Source organism: Battus philenor, unplaced genomic scaffold, assembly GCF_028537555.1.
Source record: "Battus philenor isolate CCGP_79_NKW_IND1 unplaced genomic scaffold, ilBatPhil1.0.hap1 SCAF_4, whole genome shotgun sequence".
Taxonomy (NCBI): Eukaryota; Metazoa; Arthropoda; class Insecta; order Lepidoptera; family Papilionidae; genus Battus; species Battus philenor.
This window is the reverse complement of record NW_027181704.1, coordinates 8,161,569-8,180,917: the sequence shown is the minus strand read 5'-3', so window position 1 is coordinate 8,180,917 and position 19,349 is coordinate 8,161,569. Positions and strand designations below refer to the sequence as shown.

The 19,349-nt window shown below is 33.5% G+C and overlaps 1 protein-coding gene across 1 annotated transcript in view; it reads left to right on the top strand.

Annotated features, from left to right (window-relative positions):
• Positions 1-216: 216 nt before the first annotated feature.
• Positions 217-19,349, top strand: part of LOC137928619 (LIM domain only protein 3-like) — a 51,096-nt gene continuing 31,963 nt past the window's right edge. Inside the window, exon 1 of the mRNA XM_068771522.1 lies at positions 217-594. The gene's annotated coding sequence lies outside the window, so the exon portion shown is untranslated. The remainder of the gene's footprint in view (positions 595-19,349) is intronic.

Below are 19,349 nucleotides of genomic sequence, written 5' to 3'. Positions count from 1 at the left end.
TTCCATTAAGCGCAATTCGAGTTGAACGCAGGCAATTTGAAGATTAAACTTTTTTAACATTGCGAGAGTACTTTTCCAATTAGAGCATTAGTGTTCCGAGTCCATCATTATATTAGAGTGTTGTTTCATTCCACCCCGAGTTCCGGCGCCCGCCCTCGGCTCCTTGCGCCGCGACGCCTGCAGTCGCCAGTCGTCGGCTCATTCCGCCGCGAGCTTTGTCCGAGTCTCGACGTGTATACGCTATTCATTGTGACCGCAAACTTTACTCGATTTAAACATCTCGTTAGAATTATTTAACAAACATTTATTCTACAGATACTTTCATAACACAACTGTAGAATTTTTTTCTTTCTTGTTGTAAGCATAAGTAACGTTCTGTTCATCGTCGGGAACATCGCTGTTAAATCTATTGTTATTTAGAAACGATTAGGGCCGTAAATCCTGCTATAAGTGACAATTGAAGTGGACAAGGAGATTTCGCTGTGTACTGTTATAAAAACATTTCTGTGTCTTAGTGTAAGATATTGTTGATGTAATTATCAATTTCTTTAATTTAGTGCATTGTTTGGAAGAAAAGGACGTTTCCCATTAGAGGTAAGTTATAATTTTTATATAACCTGTTACAAAGGTATTTTGTTACATTAATCTTAAAATAATATGTAATAATATAATCATATAATAATAAATAGTGTCACTTGAAAATGTATTGTTAGTAAGTAAAATGTTAAAAGAAAATAACATTACATTAATTAAGAAATATATTTCCTAGTTATTTATAAAAGAATTAACGTTTCTTTTGTAAAATAAAGTATGAGCATGCATGTAGCATTAGCAGTGTCGTATGCGGCCTCACGACCCCGCATAATGACTTACCGCGTCGCTTGTTATTTTAATTATTGTGTCTTAATTAAAGTCAGGGGTCCTAAAGGCGTCCCTCTGTAGCGCGCAAATTCTTAATAATAATTACGGGCATGTTTCTTTACCTCATTAACAACGTAACATCGTATATATTATAGCTAACTAATTGGTAATATTATTTGACACTTTCGCTGTTTATAATAATTTTAGCGACTTCTTAGTGAATCATTAATATTTTTTACATATAAAAATAATAAAATGTTATGTAATATTTTTGTTATCATCTTTTTTTTTATTTACAGGACAAAAAAACATGAAAATAGTAACTTTTAAATAAAAAATGTTAATGAACAAATGTAATAGAATTTTACAATAATTTAACTTATAAGTTTAAAGTGTGCTGTACTTAATATTTTTAATTTAACAATAAACACGAGAATTACAAACTGATGAGCTTTATTTTGTATTTTAAATACTTTATTTGACAGTTTTCTACATCTTATCTTATATTTCTCTCTTTTCCATGACTATTGTAGAGCCTGTGGATCCACACGCTTATTAATTTGTAAACAAATAAACATCCGTAAAATTGGGTGAAATATTGATGTGAAAATAATGGTATGGTTATGTTTAAGAGAAATATAAGAGAAAGAAGAGACCATAATTATTAAATATAAATTATTCAATGACGTTTTTTTACACGTGCGATAGCCGCGAAGCAAATTAATTAATCTTTAATAATTAAGGTTTACAGTTAAGAGAATAGGCTTGGCATTGTCTTCAAATTATAATTGATTCTATTAAGTAAGCTTCGCCCATAATTGAAAGTAGACAGTTTCAGTACAAGGGAGGGTAAGGTAATTACAAGATCCAATTTAGAATTGCCAACTCTACACTTCGCTGTTAGTTTCAAACAAAAGCTTAATTAATTAAGTCGGGAACAATTAAGTTCACTGCCGTAATATTCTCAGCAATTACGTGGAATTCGATGTATTTTGTAGACGTAGGTAATTACTGACGAGTCTCGAATCAGATTGTATCCGAAGCTAATACAACACACAGTCATTAATTAAAACAGTGAACGCAAACATTCAGCTAATTGGCAAATCTTGTAATTAATTTAATTACCGAAAGAGCGCGAGCGGTTTATTGATCAATAAAATTATTAGTATGTGTAGGTATGCAGTTGAATTTATTAATGATTACGTTAGTTTCTACTGATATTATAAAACGAAACTAATTGTATTGGAACGTTATTATCTGCTAAGGTCAGGAATTTTATTAATTAAAATTTTAAAACGCACACTACTATCTCTTGTTTCTGTTTTTTGGCCGAACTGTAAGCATTTCTATAGTTAAGTATAAATAAATACAATACGACGTTGAGTAAATTAAACAATATTGTTGATATTAAATTATAATAAAATATAATGAGCTCTTGTTATAAGTTTTTTGGAATATGTTTGCCGAAACCTTAAAGTTGTTATGGAAGAGTGCGAATATAGTCCTCACTTATTCTTGACTCACATGGTGACCATAAAAATATTAAATTTTTTAGGAGGTTATTTTTTAACCATAAAGATTAATAAATACTACATCAAAAATTTTAAGAATGCGTTTTAAAAGATATATTAAAATACCCCGAGAATGTCTATACTAAGAGCTGTTCCACGAAAACAAAGGTCAGAAGTTTGGTCGACATTACAGCGAGCTAAGCGGCGGAGTATTGTTTATCGGAAGGCCGGCATTAGGTCGCATTAGATCGTGATAGTATTTCGCGGCGCATTTCGACGCTGTCAATTTGAATGTATAGGCTGCAATAAATCAGAGGTGTCGGCGGTGAGCCGGGACAGGGCGGGCCGTGTAACGAGACACATTTCCGGGCATATCCTTCCAATTAGCGAGAACGCGGAGCCAACGGGCGCCGGACACCTCTGCGCTCGTTACCCTCCCGCCTCGTTAGGAGAATTGTTTGTTCGAGTATGTAAAAATGTGTTTATTTGCACGTACGCCCCGGGTTAAAAAAATATATGAAAGACCCTTTTAAGACTTTTAATGATTTCCCCGGCAAAGGGAAATTGGGTTAGTTATTTTCCCCGGGGTTGCCCCTCGTTAAGTTTTAATGGGGTAGCTAGCTACGACGTAATCAAACGTGCTTATTTAAGTTAACGACGTTTACAAGTCTGTGTACTTTGTTGTCAATAGGAGTTGTTTGAATAGACATCCTTTCTGTTTGAATAATTAATTATTTGCAAGGTACCAACGATATCTAATAGATGTGAGTTATTTTTGTTACAATTTGTGCCATATAAGCAATATGCTAATCTGTTAGCACAGCAGTAAGATTTCCGGTAATCAGTCTCTTTATAGGCAGACCTCCTAATTAATCTTCAGCAAAATGTCGACGTGCTTGTTTTTACCAGGAACTTGGCTCATTAGATAGACGAGGCATGTTGATTACATTCTGCAGCGCTTATTAGCGCAAACTCTCATTAGGGGCCACTATTGTTGTAATTAAACAACAAGTAACATTGATTCAGATAACCACGTAGGCGTTACGGGGAACTCGCCTTTAATCCACTGCAATAAGGGTGTAGCTGTCGTGCTTCGGAGCGGGCGATAAATTTGCGTGAATTTAATTAACAGCTCAATAGTTACAGAGAATGGACGAGGGGAGTGGGTTCTTGTGGAGTCTGACATGATTCTATTGTTATGCACGGCGGTGTAAAAAGGTGGATTTTTATTTAGAAGTGACTTACACAATAACGTTTATGTAGGTTCCGGTGGCGATAGCACATCGTCGGTTGCGAGCGCGAGTTTAATTGGACAGCAGCGGGAGAGTCGCGGGGCGTGAGCCCGGGAGCTACGCCATCTCCCTAACACTTCTAATTGGCTCGGGTACACTAACAGGAGCGCTTTTCTCTAAAATGTTTACTCATCGTCATTACTTATAATGGGGTCCGACTCCGACTACACCTGCTATCTAGATCCCTTGTACGAAATCGTACAGCAAAAAGTGCAAATATGAACGAGCCAAGTTAAAACAAGTGAAATTTTGTATAAGCTACAGTCTCTTGCCTAAAGACTAGATTTAAAGGAAAGTTAATTACCATCATTAATCATTTCAGCCGCAGGACTGCAACTACTGAATATAGGACTGGATTTTTGATAAGACTGGAAGTGGCCTGCATCTAGCGTCTTCTAACGAGCTTACCAAGGTTGTCGGTTTACCTTTAGGGTGGCTGTTTTACGCTGCGCACATAAATTCGTAGTCTCCACTCCAGAGCCTTAAGGTTCCAGTGGTCATAAATTCTGTGCACTATGCGGACTGTGAGCCACTTAAATCTGCCAATCTGTTAGGCTATTCCAGTTACTTCAATTCGACTATGGATCTTATCATATATGATTCGATTTCGTTAAGAAGTTCCAAACATAGTCCATGACAAGTTCCGTTTCTGATTAAGCTTTGATCTTGCCGAGGACGCCACGTTTCAGAATCGTAAGTCATCGATTGAATAATACCACAGTGAGAACCATCTTAAAAAAATTTAAAACTTGCAGAATATATTTTGTACATAAAGTAATTATAACGAAAATAATGTATACAGTATTTATTTCAACAAACTGTATATTAATAACTGTAGTGTTTCATTGATGTTGATACCTTTATTGTTGAAAATAATTAAAGTGTATCACAATAATTAAAAATAAAACAGTTTTTTTTAAAATTCATGCGATATGCTCACTATAGTCAATCCCTGACCCACGTGTGCTGCGCGTGAATTCATGACAGTTATTTGTCTCTAAGCAGTAGGTTAATCACTTATTAAGATAACAGCCAATGGTTAATGGGTTTTGTAAAATTTCTGATCTTTTCTTATCTTCGTAACGTAACTGAAAAATAATTAAACGAACTTGATATGAATCGCAATTTAAATCAGTTAATCACAGTTGTCTCTAGATTTTAGGTTTGGATAAGATTTATAGTTTGCTATAAAATAAAGCAATTAATAAATTGTGATTAATCTTTTAGATACTACATGTAGTTATAAGTGAAGTAAATAAATAAATTTATTTACAATAAATAAATTTTGAAATTTTTATATTGTTTTGTTTGTAAAATAATGATACACTATATCTACGTGTTTCTGTTGAATACCGCACGTTTGCTTCTGCTTGTCTTATTAGTTAATTTACGGTAGTGCTGCTAAAATTTTAACAACAAATCTTAATGTTATGAAATACATTTTTCACAGAAATAACTTCATCAAATGGTGCCCAACAAGCTTTTGTGGAGCAAAGCTAAGGACGTCTGTCCACCCCTCTTTTTTTAATGGTTTACGAGTTTTTCTTTTATGGCCATCGTGACCGCCGCGTTCCTATAGTGTATCGCCATCTAGAGATTGTACTCAATTGCCCACTCTGAAGAAGCGGACATTGCCTTTTTGTAAAACTGCTTATCGTGTCGTCAACGGTGTCCGTATAATATATATAGTCGATAAAGTGGTGGGAAATACCAACTACGTCATGCTGAATGCTGTCGCGTAACAGTCAAATGCACAGATGTTAAAAGAATTATCTTCACTGCCAAGCCGTGAACACGAAGTTTCAACTTCGTCATCCCTTGATCATCTTCGTCTTGTGGTCTGCCCTCTGCCACTTCAATCTTTGCTTTTATAACATTAGAAATATTGGTTTAATATCTAAATAGCTTGTTAGTATAGTTTAAATAATGTCTTGGGTTATGAAGTAATGGTTTTACGTGCTAGGAATAAGTTTATTAGTTTAGTTACTTCGTATTTTGATAATTCCAATAGCGATTGTACCATCGTTTCTCTCATTAATAATCACTCGCTATCTTTTTTTACAAATATTATTAAAAAAAAGTATTTGTGCAGTGTTTTTCGCACTTTATTTAAATATATTTGAAATTACTTTCGATAATGCACATAAATCTTTTTAATATTTAAGCTTATCTTTGGGGCCAAGTTTTACATTTTCACATTTAGTTTACTATTATTGTTTCTTTACATCAGATGCTTGTAATCAGTCCAAGCTGTAATAATACTAGTACAAATATGTACACTAAAATTATCACCATATCAGCCGTAGGAGGTTAAGTGCCAGACATAGGCCTCCCCCATAGGTTTCCAAAAGGACCGGTTGAAAACGGCCTGGATCGTCTTCCGATGACCTTAACAAGGTTGTCAGTGCACGTTGTGGGTGGACGTACTACGCTGCGCTATTATAAAATTAAGACCATAAAAACAAGTTGCAATTCTCGAATGCCTTCCGATAACTAAATCCCGTTATGTAAAAACAGATATGTTCAGAACATACAAATTATTTCTTTTATTATTGATAGTTCTTTTCTTTTCTTATCCGGACGTATGATCAGACCTGGGTCGTGGCCGCGGAGCAGTGGGCCGTCGTCGCTGCCAGCGCTCGTTGCATTGCAACGGATGTGAACGGCTATTTAATTTCCGCGCTCTCAGTGATCACACCGCCTCAGCTATGTTTACTTATCAATTCAACATGGTTAAATGTTTATAGAGGTAAACTAAGTAATAAAGCAAATTTGGTTTCCTATAGGAAATCGGCGTTATTTAAAAAACAAGAGAGTACTACGCTAATACAATAACGGTAAAGAAAATCGCATTTAACGTTAAATAACGAGCGCTATAGTCGACGCGACTCAAACGTTTGAATGCGATCTAAGAGCTGTAATTAAAGCTGTGTAAATACTCTTTTGAATTGGGCGCTTTTTATGACTTAGTTAGGCAATTATATGCACTTTCTGTATTCCGACTTCTTCCTAATTGTTTCAATTGTTTTGTTCTTATATAGTATATATTGTACTTGATAGAGCTCTATAAAGGTTTTGAAAATTCAAACTTAATGAAATGATGATTAACTTGGAATTGCCTTAATTATCCACAGATTTGTGAAACCGGGGTCAAAACAATAAGTTACTAGATTTATAAAGCAAAAGAAGTAAGTTTGGCCACTCTATTGACAAGGCTACACAATTTCATATATCTCAAACCAGTGTCCACATTTTTCAGCAATTCAATAAAGGAGATGGATGGAAGAAAATAATAAGCTCATCTATGAGTCTAACATACACAACAGGGAGCTTCCAACGCCATTATTGTCACTTACATTAAACAACAGATTACGACATTGAAATCTTAAATTATATAAAAATTATGGAAACAAAAACAGGCTTCATTTATACATGAATACATACATATATACATTTATATACTTACATATATGTACATTTGTGTATATATGTATAATGGTATTATTATGCGCAATAGAAGTACTGATAACATTCGATATCAGTTTAAAGTATCACGCGTAAGCATTAAGAATAAATTTTCGTTTATAAATTATTAAACTAAAAACATCAACATCACCTTCGACAAATAAATTGAAATTTACACGAAAAGGTTGTTGAATATGCAAACTAACGAACTACGTGACAAATAACAATTATGGCGGAAAGAGTTACGTGATTCTTCACTGAAGGCGGGCAGGGCGCGAGGGAACAACGTCGTTACTTGTGCGCTCTTGACGAAGCGTTGATGCCTTTGTTTTGCTGGCTCGAGTTTAGGGAGTGTGTTCACAACACTGTAAGTTGCACTGTTTCGTTCAATTGTTCGTTAGCAACAACTGTAAAGAGATTTTTACGTTAGACGTTAAAGATAACTTCCATGTATGTATGTTCATGAAGTAATTTTCTGCCATCGCACAAAAAGTGTGCGGAAGATAAAATTATTTATATTTATGTAATGTATATTACACTAAGTGGACCGACAAAGTAGTCACGCGGGAAGTCGCTTGATGCGAGCAGCGCAAACCGATCACTTTGGCGATGTTTTTACACCTTGCAGTGGGCGTCTGACGACGTCATGGTGATGATGATAGTAAATGTATATTCAATACATAATAATAGAAAATAATTTTGATAAATTATAGTTTTACAAAGCAAAAGCAAAAGCAAAGTTAAATGCTGTAAGTTTGCTTCGTCAGAATCAGATAATAATAAATAAAAAAAAGGTTTTAAATAAAGCCATTACATTGTTAACGCCGTCGTAATATTTTATCTATAGACGTTGTACCTTTGTGTTTATTTCTTGTAAACATGCTTCTAAACAGCGCAGTAAAGTTATCGATTTTATTTTAAAGTTCTTATATTATCAGCTACATAAATCCTTATGATTGGGATAACTCAAATAATTTTAATAACATTAATGAAACACGTGCATATCAAGTAATTTCATTGTAATGTGGCCATTATTGAACTTTATGCAAATTCTACATACGCTATGCGTCAAACTCATTCCACCGGCACACAATACATATACTATACATATACATACAATATATTAAAGTTTAAGGCTGCCTTATGTTTTGAGTGACAAATCCAATTTTATTCTCGACTGCCCCTCCCGCCCCACCTCGCGGACCGATCAGACCTTATCCAAATTGGATCTTGAATAATAAAGAATCGGGGCGATTGGATTTTATTCCTTAAATTCAATTAGCACACGAGGGTCGTGTATGTGACTGCAGACGAAAGATAGAGGTACATTATCGTATTAAAAGGGATCGTTGGGTTTTATTTGGCAGGGAAAGTATCTAACTTCAAGACTGCATCATAAATCCTACGTATATCATTTTTAAATTTGAAAACTTTTTATTTATTAGAAAAGAAATCGGCGCATTACATAATCAGTTTACAATTTTATTATTGTGTCAGTCAATCTACATAAATAATAATTACTTAAAACTCTTTTAAAAAACAATAATTTATTAAGAGACTTTTCTAATTTTAATCTCTTCCATTTTTTTAAATAATACTCATTACTTGTCCTCTCTGTTAGTCTCATGGGTTTTACGTAATATATAACATTATTAAATATGTGTATGGTAGAAACGTAATGAGAACAAAGCCAAAAAACTAAAATACTATTTTTTTAAAAAATTCCAATTTAAGATTATTTCACAAGTACACAAAATTCTTAACAGCAATTCAGCTTAGCTTATAATCGGACCAGTTTTAATTATAATTTATATAGGCTTTCATTACCTGAAGTAATCAAAAAATGATCACAATTCTTTAAAAATAACAGGCGCAACTTTAAATCAAATGTGCAGTGTGCAATGAGCTACGAATATGTACTTAACTTCGGTTTTACCTATCATTTAAATATATTATGTTCTTCACTAAAATAGGTGTTTTTACCACTTCAATGTTTTTTTTTAAAGTGTTGAGTCATGTATCAAATTTTAGAACATTGTACCATTTTATAGCTTTTCCAATTTTTTTAACAAAAAATATTTTTTTGTATTTCCAAATTTGTTAAAAATTTTCTTTGAGAAAGGCAAGCAGGTACAGTTAAAAAATATATATATTGTTTTTTAAATATTAAGTTACCGTTACGGTGTATCTACATGAAGATAAAGCACATATAAATTGGTTTCTTACGCTTAATGCCCAATACGACCTGCGTCTTAAAATATTGTTCTTTATGTTTCTATACCGTTCTGCGATCAGATAATACCTTTCACAGGTCCAGTCATTATGCGTTCAAAATAAAACAGTATCATGCAATAGAATATAATGTCTTCGGTTACGCTGTAATACTGTACGTCTTACTGTACAATCCGGTAATAAAGTGGCTCGAACCAGGACTCCTGGGGCAACCCTCAGGCTTTTGCTGCAACGAGGCTGAGACCAAGCGCCTTCTGCACCCTTTTTCAAAGGAATCTGTAAATGTTGGTATTTACAGAGTAACATTGATCATCCGTCAAAAAAAGTTAAACCATAAATCACATAACATATATATTGTCAAATTATACTCGCTACAAATATTTGTGATCAAAACATTACATTGATCAATACATTTGAATCTTCGATTATTTTAATATTATAAATAGTAATTCTCCATCTACTCAAAAGACTAATCTTTCGAGAAAAGCCGACCAGAAACTCAAAAGTTACTCCTTTAAATGAAATTTAATAGTTTTTTCGTGTATTTTATAATCTAATTAAATTAAATGTGTCAACGAATCAAGCTACACACATTTTGATCAACTAAAAACTCTTGAATGCTTTAATAAGATTTATTTAATAACATACTTATAATTTTAGTTTTAAAAATAAGCAAAACAAGTTATAAAGTATTTCGTAGGACTTTATTATGATGTGTACATGACCCATTAAAGATTTATTTTTAACACGAAATTTAGACATTACGAGTTTATTTTCATTTTTTGTATTTAAAATGTTTCTGCCGCTATTTTTAACAAAAAAAAAATAAATTAAGGCGTCTACACAATATTATATCAAAAATGTATTGCGATGCAACCGCTAGAAGCGGCATGGTCTCCCAATCAGACTATAAAGTAGTATGTAACTGTCTGTGCCTAGGCTCCTGAGAGAACCCTAGAGCTTTGTTAAAACTAGGTGTAGGCTAACAGCCATATGTGTCCAGTATTATAAAATTCGCGATATCTGTAAATACCTATAGCATAACAATAACTGTCAGAACCAAAAAAACTTCCTATCTACCAATACACCACCTTGTTGCATTGTACACGATACAGTAAAAGGTTATTAACACCTGTATTAATTCTTTTTGTCAAGCAAGTTACCAGTGTTAACTTATTCTCTGTTGTTTTAAGCTTCACTTTCTACTTCTTGGTTTTGATTCTATTTTTCCATTTATAATTTGTTACATCTTCAATCTTAGAATAGATTTAATATTACCAAAAAGTGTTAATCTAACACATTGGATATTATCACTAATGTATTCCCTGAAATTTGATATGTGGCATCGATACTCATCAAGCAATCCGTCCATTACTATAACGAGAGCCGAGTTATATAATCTATAACCAATATGGTGTTGTTAATTAACGGATTAAAAACCGAATTGGAACTTTGATATTCTACACATATTGTCAAGCAGTCGAATAAATCAAGCAGGCAACAGGGTCAATAACTAGCAATATTTTGTGAATAACTACAAATAATCTACATAAATCTAAAAATATAAAACGTTTTTGTTTTGGACAATGTCCGCTACTGAGTTTTATTTATGTTAATTCTAAGATTAAACGATTTTAAAAGTAGTCCGTATAAATTCTGAAACGACGAAAATTTTGCAATTCTAAAATGGAATGAAAAGCAAATAAATAAATTGCGTATACGGAGTGGACTATAAAAATCCAAGAATATGAAGAAAAAACATTGTTTCATTATTTCTTAGATCCCACTGAGGAACAATGAACATCTAATTACCTTCTAAAAAGATTAATTCTGTTGTCCCAAGAGTTATCAGCATTCCTGTCATATATGGATAAATGCCTACCAAATATATATTACCTATTTTTATCAATCAAGATGGTGGCTTTGTCCACCCAATCTTTAAAAAAAACATTTATATATGGATCGTTTATTACGTACTCGGTTAACGTATCTACTGGTAAAGTTGTAACATTTTTTCACACACAAATTTTGGTTTTATCATAATTTGAATATGTAAATTGAATCTCGCAATATATCCGTATATGTATACTCTCTTAAAAGATTCTTTAACTGGATATACATTGCAGTTGGATAGACGCCTTGCTTGCGTAGAATCTTTAAATGCTTCGGCCACATTACACGGAGGAGTTCAAAAAATCTGGAGAAGCTTAAAGTTGTCAGCAAAATTTCGGTAGAGAAGGTGAAAGGGCTAAAGACTGGTCACCTATTCACCGGACTGACGCAGCTACAAAGGATTGCATGGCTCGAAAAACTTTCCCAAAATAGAAAAATGGTAACGGAAACTGACATGAACGTTATCCATGAAGAAACGTTTAAGAAGTCTTTATAGCAAATAAGAATTAAACTGTTCACTGTCGCTTCATTGATTGTTTTCATCAACAATTAAATAATTAAACTCTAAATAGAGTTTTTCTAATAAATAAAATAATACTAAGTTCTAAAATCGAACAAATTTGATCCGTTATCCAATCAAAAGACATTTGACAAATCTTGCATATAACTAAGGAAACAATAAATAAAATATCTTTAATTACTTCGAGATATAGCGCGACCTTCGCTCACAAGATTGAGTGTGTAATATTTATTACAATAAATTGTGATTTTATCGCGGCAACATTTGACATAAACATCGAAAGTTACTTAAAGCAATGGAAAGGATTTAATGAAACCGTAGAATCAGTGCAGGCGATAAAGCGGTCCGTGTAGACTTACTCGTGTACTCGATCTGATTACTGTCATGAATTGTAATTATCTCAGGCTAAATCGATTATGGTCACTCATTTAGTCGTTAGATAACATAACTTATTATTTAGTTGCACGTATTTATACCGTTTTCAAGCAAATTAAATATTTATTACAAATGCAATTACAGCCGACGTCTTTTACTCATCTTTTGAAAAAAAAAGTTAATAGCCAAAATATTAAGGAATTTTGTAAGGGTTAGTAAAGAGCAAACTTATTAATTACAGCGTCATTAAAATATTTAAAGAAAAGTTTCCTTAAAATAATGCTGATGAATAAAGTGAATCTTATTATATTTCGCATAACACCTCATTCCTAACTGATAATGCATACATTATATCTATAAAATAGACATAAAAGGTTTTGACTTATCACACTACTCCTTTAGTACTTAAATAACATATGGTAATGATGACGTAAAACCACAACACGTTTCTTGCATTATTATAACATATAACGCATGTGTTAAAATATAAATTATTTTTTTATTTACTCTAATTATCTTTTTAGTATTACTACTGTTCAACTTCGGTTAGAGTTCATTACCAGTACGCTTACATTTAAAACCAGTGAACATTTTCATTCCCATAACATACATTGATTAACGGTAGTTTAAGGTCTGTATTATTAATCGGCCGTTAATATTAAATAAGCTTGAAGTCGTCGATTAATAAACACTTACGTTTATATATCATTACTATTAACTTTATGTCAACGTATGTACATAATTTCTATGTCTGTAATAAGCAACTTAAAGTTCTGGAGTGAAGACCATGGCCCGGCTAGCACGGCATAGAACATTAAACTACAAGGCGCACAGAAGACTATGTATAATCGTCATTTTCAACCGGTCTTACTAGAATCTAAACGGGCTAGGATTTCTTTTTACAAGAAAATTTTACCTTCACTTGGTTAGTACAATATGTTCTATAATTATCTATTAAAGTAGTTTAATTACAATCAGTATCTTCTATTAGCACGTATGTATATATCAAGTAGATTAAATGATAATTATTTTTATAATAGGTAGAAAAAAATTATCTTGTGTGGAAATCATATACACTCATGTTTTAATGTTGAGGATACCTTACCACCTCTTAAGATGTCCCAAAACCACGAACAAAACTTGTTAAAAAGTGTTGCTGTAGTAAACATTTGGTGAAATATTAACTGTACTTTGTCACTGTTTTATTATGCTGCATGTTTCTAAATGTTCGAAGAGTGACGACGGATGGAAAGTTATGCTTCGATAGAAATGATTTTAAATTAGGAATGACGTATTGATTAATTAAAATAATATGTATCTATAATGAAACTTCAGTTTCATTATAGATACATATAGTTTTACTTTACTTTCAAACAAATAGCCGTGTTTAGGCTATTTGTTTGAAAGAAACAGACAGCATTTATGCATACATAAAACATAAATCGTAATTAAAAAGTGGGACAGTCTGTTTAAAATTTAAATTTATGGACAGTATAATATCGTCTCGTACGACTTGACTCTTCTCAAGACACTAGTCACTATTGCGTGTTGTTGGTTAATTAACGTTAAAGCTTAAGAGAATTTAATTTCCGGACCTGCTGCTACGGATCGGGTTTCTGTTCCTTTCGTTTATTACATGGCAGCTGTACAGGTTCATTTTATTCAGTTGTTTTTTATGACACTGTTATGTAATTTAAATTACTCCAAATTATTGTTACAAAAATATTGGACACATGCAGATTAGATGTTTATGCGATATGTGTTTGTAACGATGTTTGCGTTTCCGTTTACAATATGTAGCTATGAAATATAAATATGTAAAGTAACAATATCGTGTTAACAAAACTAATAGAATTTTTGGCGTAACGAACTTTTGAAAACGTGAATTCGTTACTTTAAAAACAAACGTTAATAGACACGGTAAACGATTTTGTTTGTTTAGAAGAAATGTGTCGATTTGTTGTCACACGGGTGGAAATTAGTATCTAGTGAAGCGTATGCGTTTAGATGGCGGGGTGCGTGTGTCGGCGGGCAGTAGAGCGGAGCGTCGAGCGGGCAATGAAAGCGGGTGCCGTAGTGATGTTAGCGTGTAGCGCAACCTTAAAAGCAATATCCGGCAACGCGCGCGCCGTCCGGAAATGAACCGGAAACAGCGGTGTATTAAGCCGCAGGTAGCAGCCCTTCAATTTATAAACGCTCGCGGCTGAACTACGTTCGCCGCGCTTACCGAACACTTATAGATATCCGGTAACGTTAATTTGTAAGCAACACTTCTTGTGTAGTAAACGATTGGAAATACATTGTAAACTGTTCACGCTCGAGAAGTAGACTTGAAAAAGACAATTGAAAAAGACGCCGCGAAAAGAAAACATTCTCGAATACCTTTTTAAAAGAAATTACAAATTAGTCTGTCCAAATCACTTGCGAATAAAAATGATCGATGAGCTTTATGAATTACAATACCTGAAGGATGTAACAATGTAGTGAATGACACTATGAAAATAATTTTATTTCCAATGATAATGGACTTCTCTTTTCAAAAAACCGACAAATTTGTCTGTATATACGTTAAAGTCACTCGCGAACAAAATTGTTCGTCGATTTTTATGTACGCATTTACAAGAGGGTGAAGCAATGTAGTGATTTAAAATAATTAACCAAATCAAAAAATAACATTTAACGGAAACTTCCTTTAAATAAATGATTAAAAGAATTAAAAATACTTTTACGTCACCTAAACATTATGTTATACCACTGAACACATTCAAAACATAGCCGGAGGACAAAATCAAAAATTACGTTCGCTCGGCCTGTACTAACAGTGAAATGAAATAAAGTCTACAAACAAAAGTTTGCAAATCCAATATGATTTGGCGCGTCGGTAAACATCGGCGGCATCCCGGTGATATCGCAAACGAATAACATTAAACTTTGTATGGATTGAATGTAGAAAACCAATTTCGGCGTTCGGCGAGTGCGAGCCAATGGGATGAGGGTGTCAGAATGCTTTGACAGCTCTCTGATTGAAAAATACGGAAGCCTGTTTATGGAGCAAGTGAGCTCCCGCCCGGCCCGCCTCGATCCGCGCACTATTTATTTTTATTTTATTCAATTCATCTAATGTTCTACTATTTACACCTCTTTTATAAATACGTTATAAACGCTCGCAAACATAATGTTTGTAAATTATTTTGCAATATCCAAACCAGTTGCTTTCAATCTTATTACTAAACATTTAAACTATGACTTTCGTCATGTAATCATATGTTTTGGACAGTAGTCCCGTGTTGTCATGAGCACTTCGTCCATGTTGAAACTTTCATCATCATCAGCCGACAGACATCTGAAAGGCCGAAGACCGAGGCCTAGTCTCCTCTAAAGATCCACGATCCACGATGACCGGTCTTGCGCTGCTCGCATCTAGAAACTTCTCACGCACATAACTTCGTCTTCGTCTACCGGCTCGTGGTCCCCACTCGAGTACCTTCCGGCCCCATATTTAATCTTTAGTGCGGTTAAAATACTGACTAATTTCATTATTATATAATATAAAGATAAAAGTAAGAAAATAGGTTATATAATGTAAAGGTAATGAATTGTCTTTATTACATCGCTGTATTGTACTCGTAACAAAATCTAACGCATACAGCATTCATCAGTGTTAACCATAGTAGGGCAATATGTTATAGTACCCGGAATTTCATTGTGCGAAAACATGAGCAAACTATAATTCTAGATCTAGATTTGTGAAGCGTTATCTTTGTCTGTCGCTAAGCACTGTTCACAACCCAACAAACCCAAAAACAAACCCAGCCTATTACATTACTTTTCCGCACGATGCCAAAACATATGCCGGGCAACTACATATATTATAAGCCCAATGTAGTGATGTCCTTCAATCTGCAATATTTGCGCACTATTATTATTTGGCTCGATTGATACAAAACTGTCTTATACCCTAAAAAAAACTGCCATGAACGTTATGAATTAATATTAATTATAATATATTTATAATTTCTCTCGTAATTTAGTATGTCAAAGTACATAATTAGAGACCCTATGATTCATCTTTCGATTATCACATTTAGGAAAACTTCGAAAAGTCGAAGTAGAATAAATTAAATTACGTTTTCAGTGATGTTCCGTGTCAGAACATGAATATCACGTTGTAGTTCTTATTGTATATGACACAGGCTTGCACAAACAAACCGCTCGGTCGGCACCACTTGCGCTATAATGACTTCCTTCGACCGCAGTGCCATTACATCCGAGAATCGAAATAGAATAATTTATCCGCTGACAACAGGAAGACGGCTATCTTCTTTCAAACTCTTAACAGCCCTTGCTTTTTCACACAATGCTCCAAAGGTCGCGTTCACATACAATCGAGCACAGATGTGTTTGTTTAAAAATCTTTTATTGTCTACTTAACCAATTTTCACTTAGGAGCCAAAAGCAATCGTTGTTGATTTGGTTTTTGTAAAATTTGATTAGTTAGCGACTTTATAACGTTTTGCGCATGCTATTAACACGCTACGGCAGTATAATTTACACATTTGTATGACAAATGGTTAGCGGATTTTAAGAGTTAACATGTTTTAAAATTGGAAGATCACGTTACAGACATTTTAGAAAACATGTTATAATAACACACATATTTGAAATGTTAATTACTCATTTAATATTTAAAAGCGATTAAATAAAACAGAGTTCAAATTAGAGCAAACCGGAGTAAAAATCGAAAATACACATATTTAAAAACGAATCATAAATTTAAATTAAACATTTAGAAATGTGGTATTTACTTAATTGACAGTTGTGTGAAAAATATTTTATAACCTAAATTTAGTGTAAGATACAACAGAAAAAGATGCTTTTTCAATATCAGCATTTATGATTAATGGCCGTAAAATTATTCACGTTATGAAATATCTTATAAACAGGAGCGCACCCGATACGTCCCCGCGACGATATATCACACATTTGGACTTGTAAGCGCCCTCTATTGGAATTCTGCAGTTTATGTTCCTTCAGAATTTATCCGTGGAGAATGAACCAATTGCGTCGGGGATTTCGGATGGGATGTGAGCTCGGCGATTAATTTCAAATGAAATTAAATGTCTGAAAGATAACGGTCGATTAATTATTGATAACCGATACTGATGCTTACATGCCTTTGTAAGATTTGGACGTCTTAAATGTATAATCCTGATAGTTAGGGTTTTAATCGCAAATAAATATATTATTCTTTATTAACAAATATTGTTTTCGTTGCGGATTTATATTTGTTACTTACTGACAAGTTTCTTTTCAGCCGTCTAGAAAACTATTTCTACAGCCAAATGCTAGTGTCCAAAGATAAACATGTGCCACTTTTAGTATCGTCGGCGCTAGCGAAATCAATAAATCAATAAAGTGTTATTTTGCATCTTCAGTAATGAATATCATACTCATTATCAATTCAGCCGTTGGACGTTCACAGCTGATATATTTCTTCACAATAGATTTTCAAGAGGGCCAATTGAAAGCGCCTTGCGTATTATAACGAATTTAATGAGCTCGTCTGTCGACCTTGTAGACGTTCTTCACCGCGCTTACCAGTCTGTAGTCTACTCCTGAACCTTAAGGCCCCAGCAAACGAATTTAATGCTGTGAAAAACGTTGTTAATCAAAACTTCGGTGGTACATCATTGCAATGTACACGACGAAAGTTTTATATATGATCAATTTACAGATTTAGATAGTTTAGATGCATATAAAAAAGGTATTAACAAAAGAAAGAACCCTAAATTTATGTATACGTACAGTCTATAAAAAAAAACTGCGTGGGACGGTAAAAAGGACAGCCCCGTGATTGATCTGAAAGAACATACTAAATTAAATAAACATTGCCAATAAAAACTTGAAACTGTCTTGTAATGAGACTAGTTAAAGCTAGGGCCAATGAAGAATCAGTTAAAATTATTTCGTAAAGAATCTTTTAAAAAAATAAATCAACTAAAATAGGTACTGAAATTTAACTCAATCAGAAATTATTTTAAAAATAAGAGTTTACTTAAAATGGGAACATTTTAAGTTACACTCTTATTACTTATATATAATAATATAACCTTTTAATGTTCAATTAGACATAAATCCACGAATTAAAAATATGACGTAAAAATTGTATCGCGTGAAATATTATAAAGTATTACAAAATTTTCAAAATTAAAGGATATTAAAAATGCAGATTTTTTTTTAATTATTACGGAAATCATAATCAACTTCGTCATCAATTTATCCGTAGGACTCCTATGATTGAAAAAAATTGCATAAGCGTCTTTCGGTCAATTTAACGTTTGTCAGTCGTCTGTCCACCTTGTGGGTGAACTCTAGTGAGTTAACGGCAAGTGCGGTGACTACACCGCACTTGCCGTTCTGAAGTCCTGCAAAACCTTAAGACTCTGGTGGTCATCTGCTCGGCGCGACGTGTAGTCTACCCACTACCATATAAAGTTGCCAATCCGCTGCGCTATGTTCTGAAACGAATATTTAATTAAAAAGTAAAACGCAGCTCTCGACTCTAACATTCGATAATGAAGCTATTTATATTAAATTAAAGTATTGTGAGAGTGCGGCGTGCGAGTAATGTGCTTGCATTTAAATTACACTCAAATGCGGCATATGCGCCACTTCAGCGCGCAGCCCTGCTCCTCAGATTAGCTTTTACATCGCCAGCCACTGCTCATTTCGGCGCCATTGACAAGCCTTTTATAAATACGAAATTAGCTTTTCCTATTTACTATTAACCACTGAGTATTTTCTAGACTCGTGTAGTATTTGAAAACTGTAATAAAAACAACAATGTTTATTTCCATCACAACAAAATTGAAAAGTCACTCAACAAAAAGCACTGCCTGTCTTGTTGAGGAAACAGCTAAGGAGTAACATTTAGGACAACCTAGTACGTTAAATCTTAAGCAGACAGACGATTTTGTTAAGGTCGATTGAAGAACACTCTGAATACAGGTCGCTTACAACCATTGTCATTGGAAATATTAGCCTATCCCTATGGTATAAATGATGAATATATTAGAGAGGTTTGTTGTCTTAAAAATTTTGAAAGAAGTAGTAAAAAGATTTAAAATATTTTTAACTAAAATTGACGAACGCGAGATCAAGACAATGAATAAGCTACGGTATGTCAGGTACTTTATGATT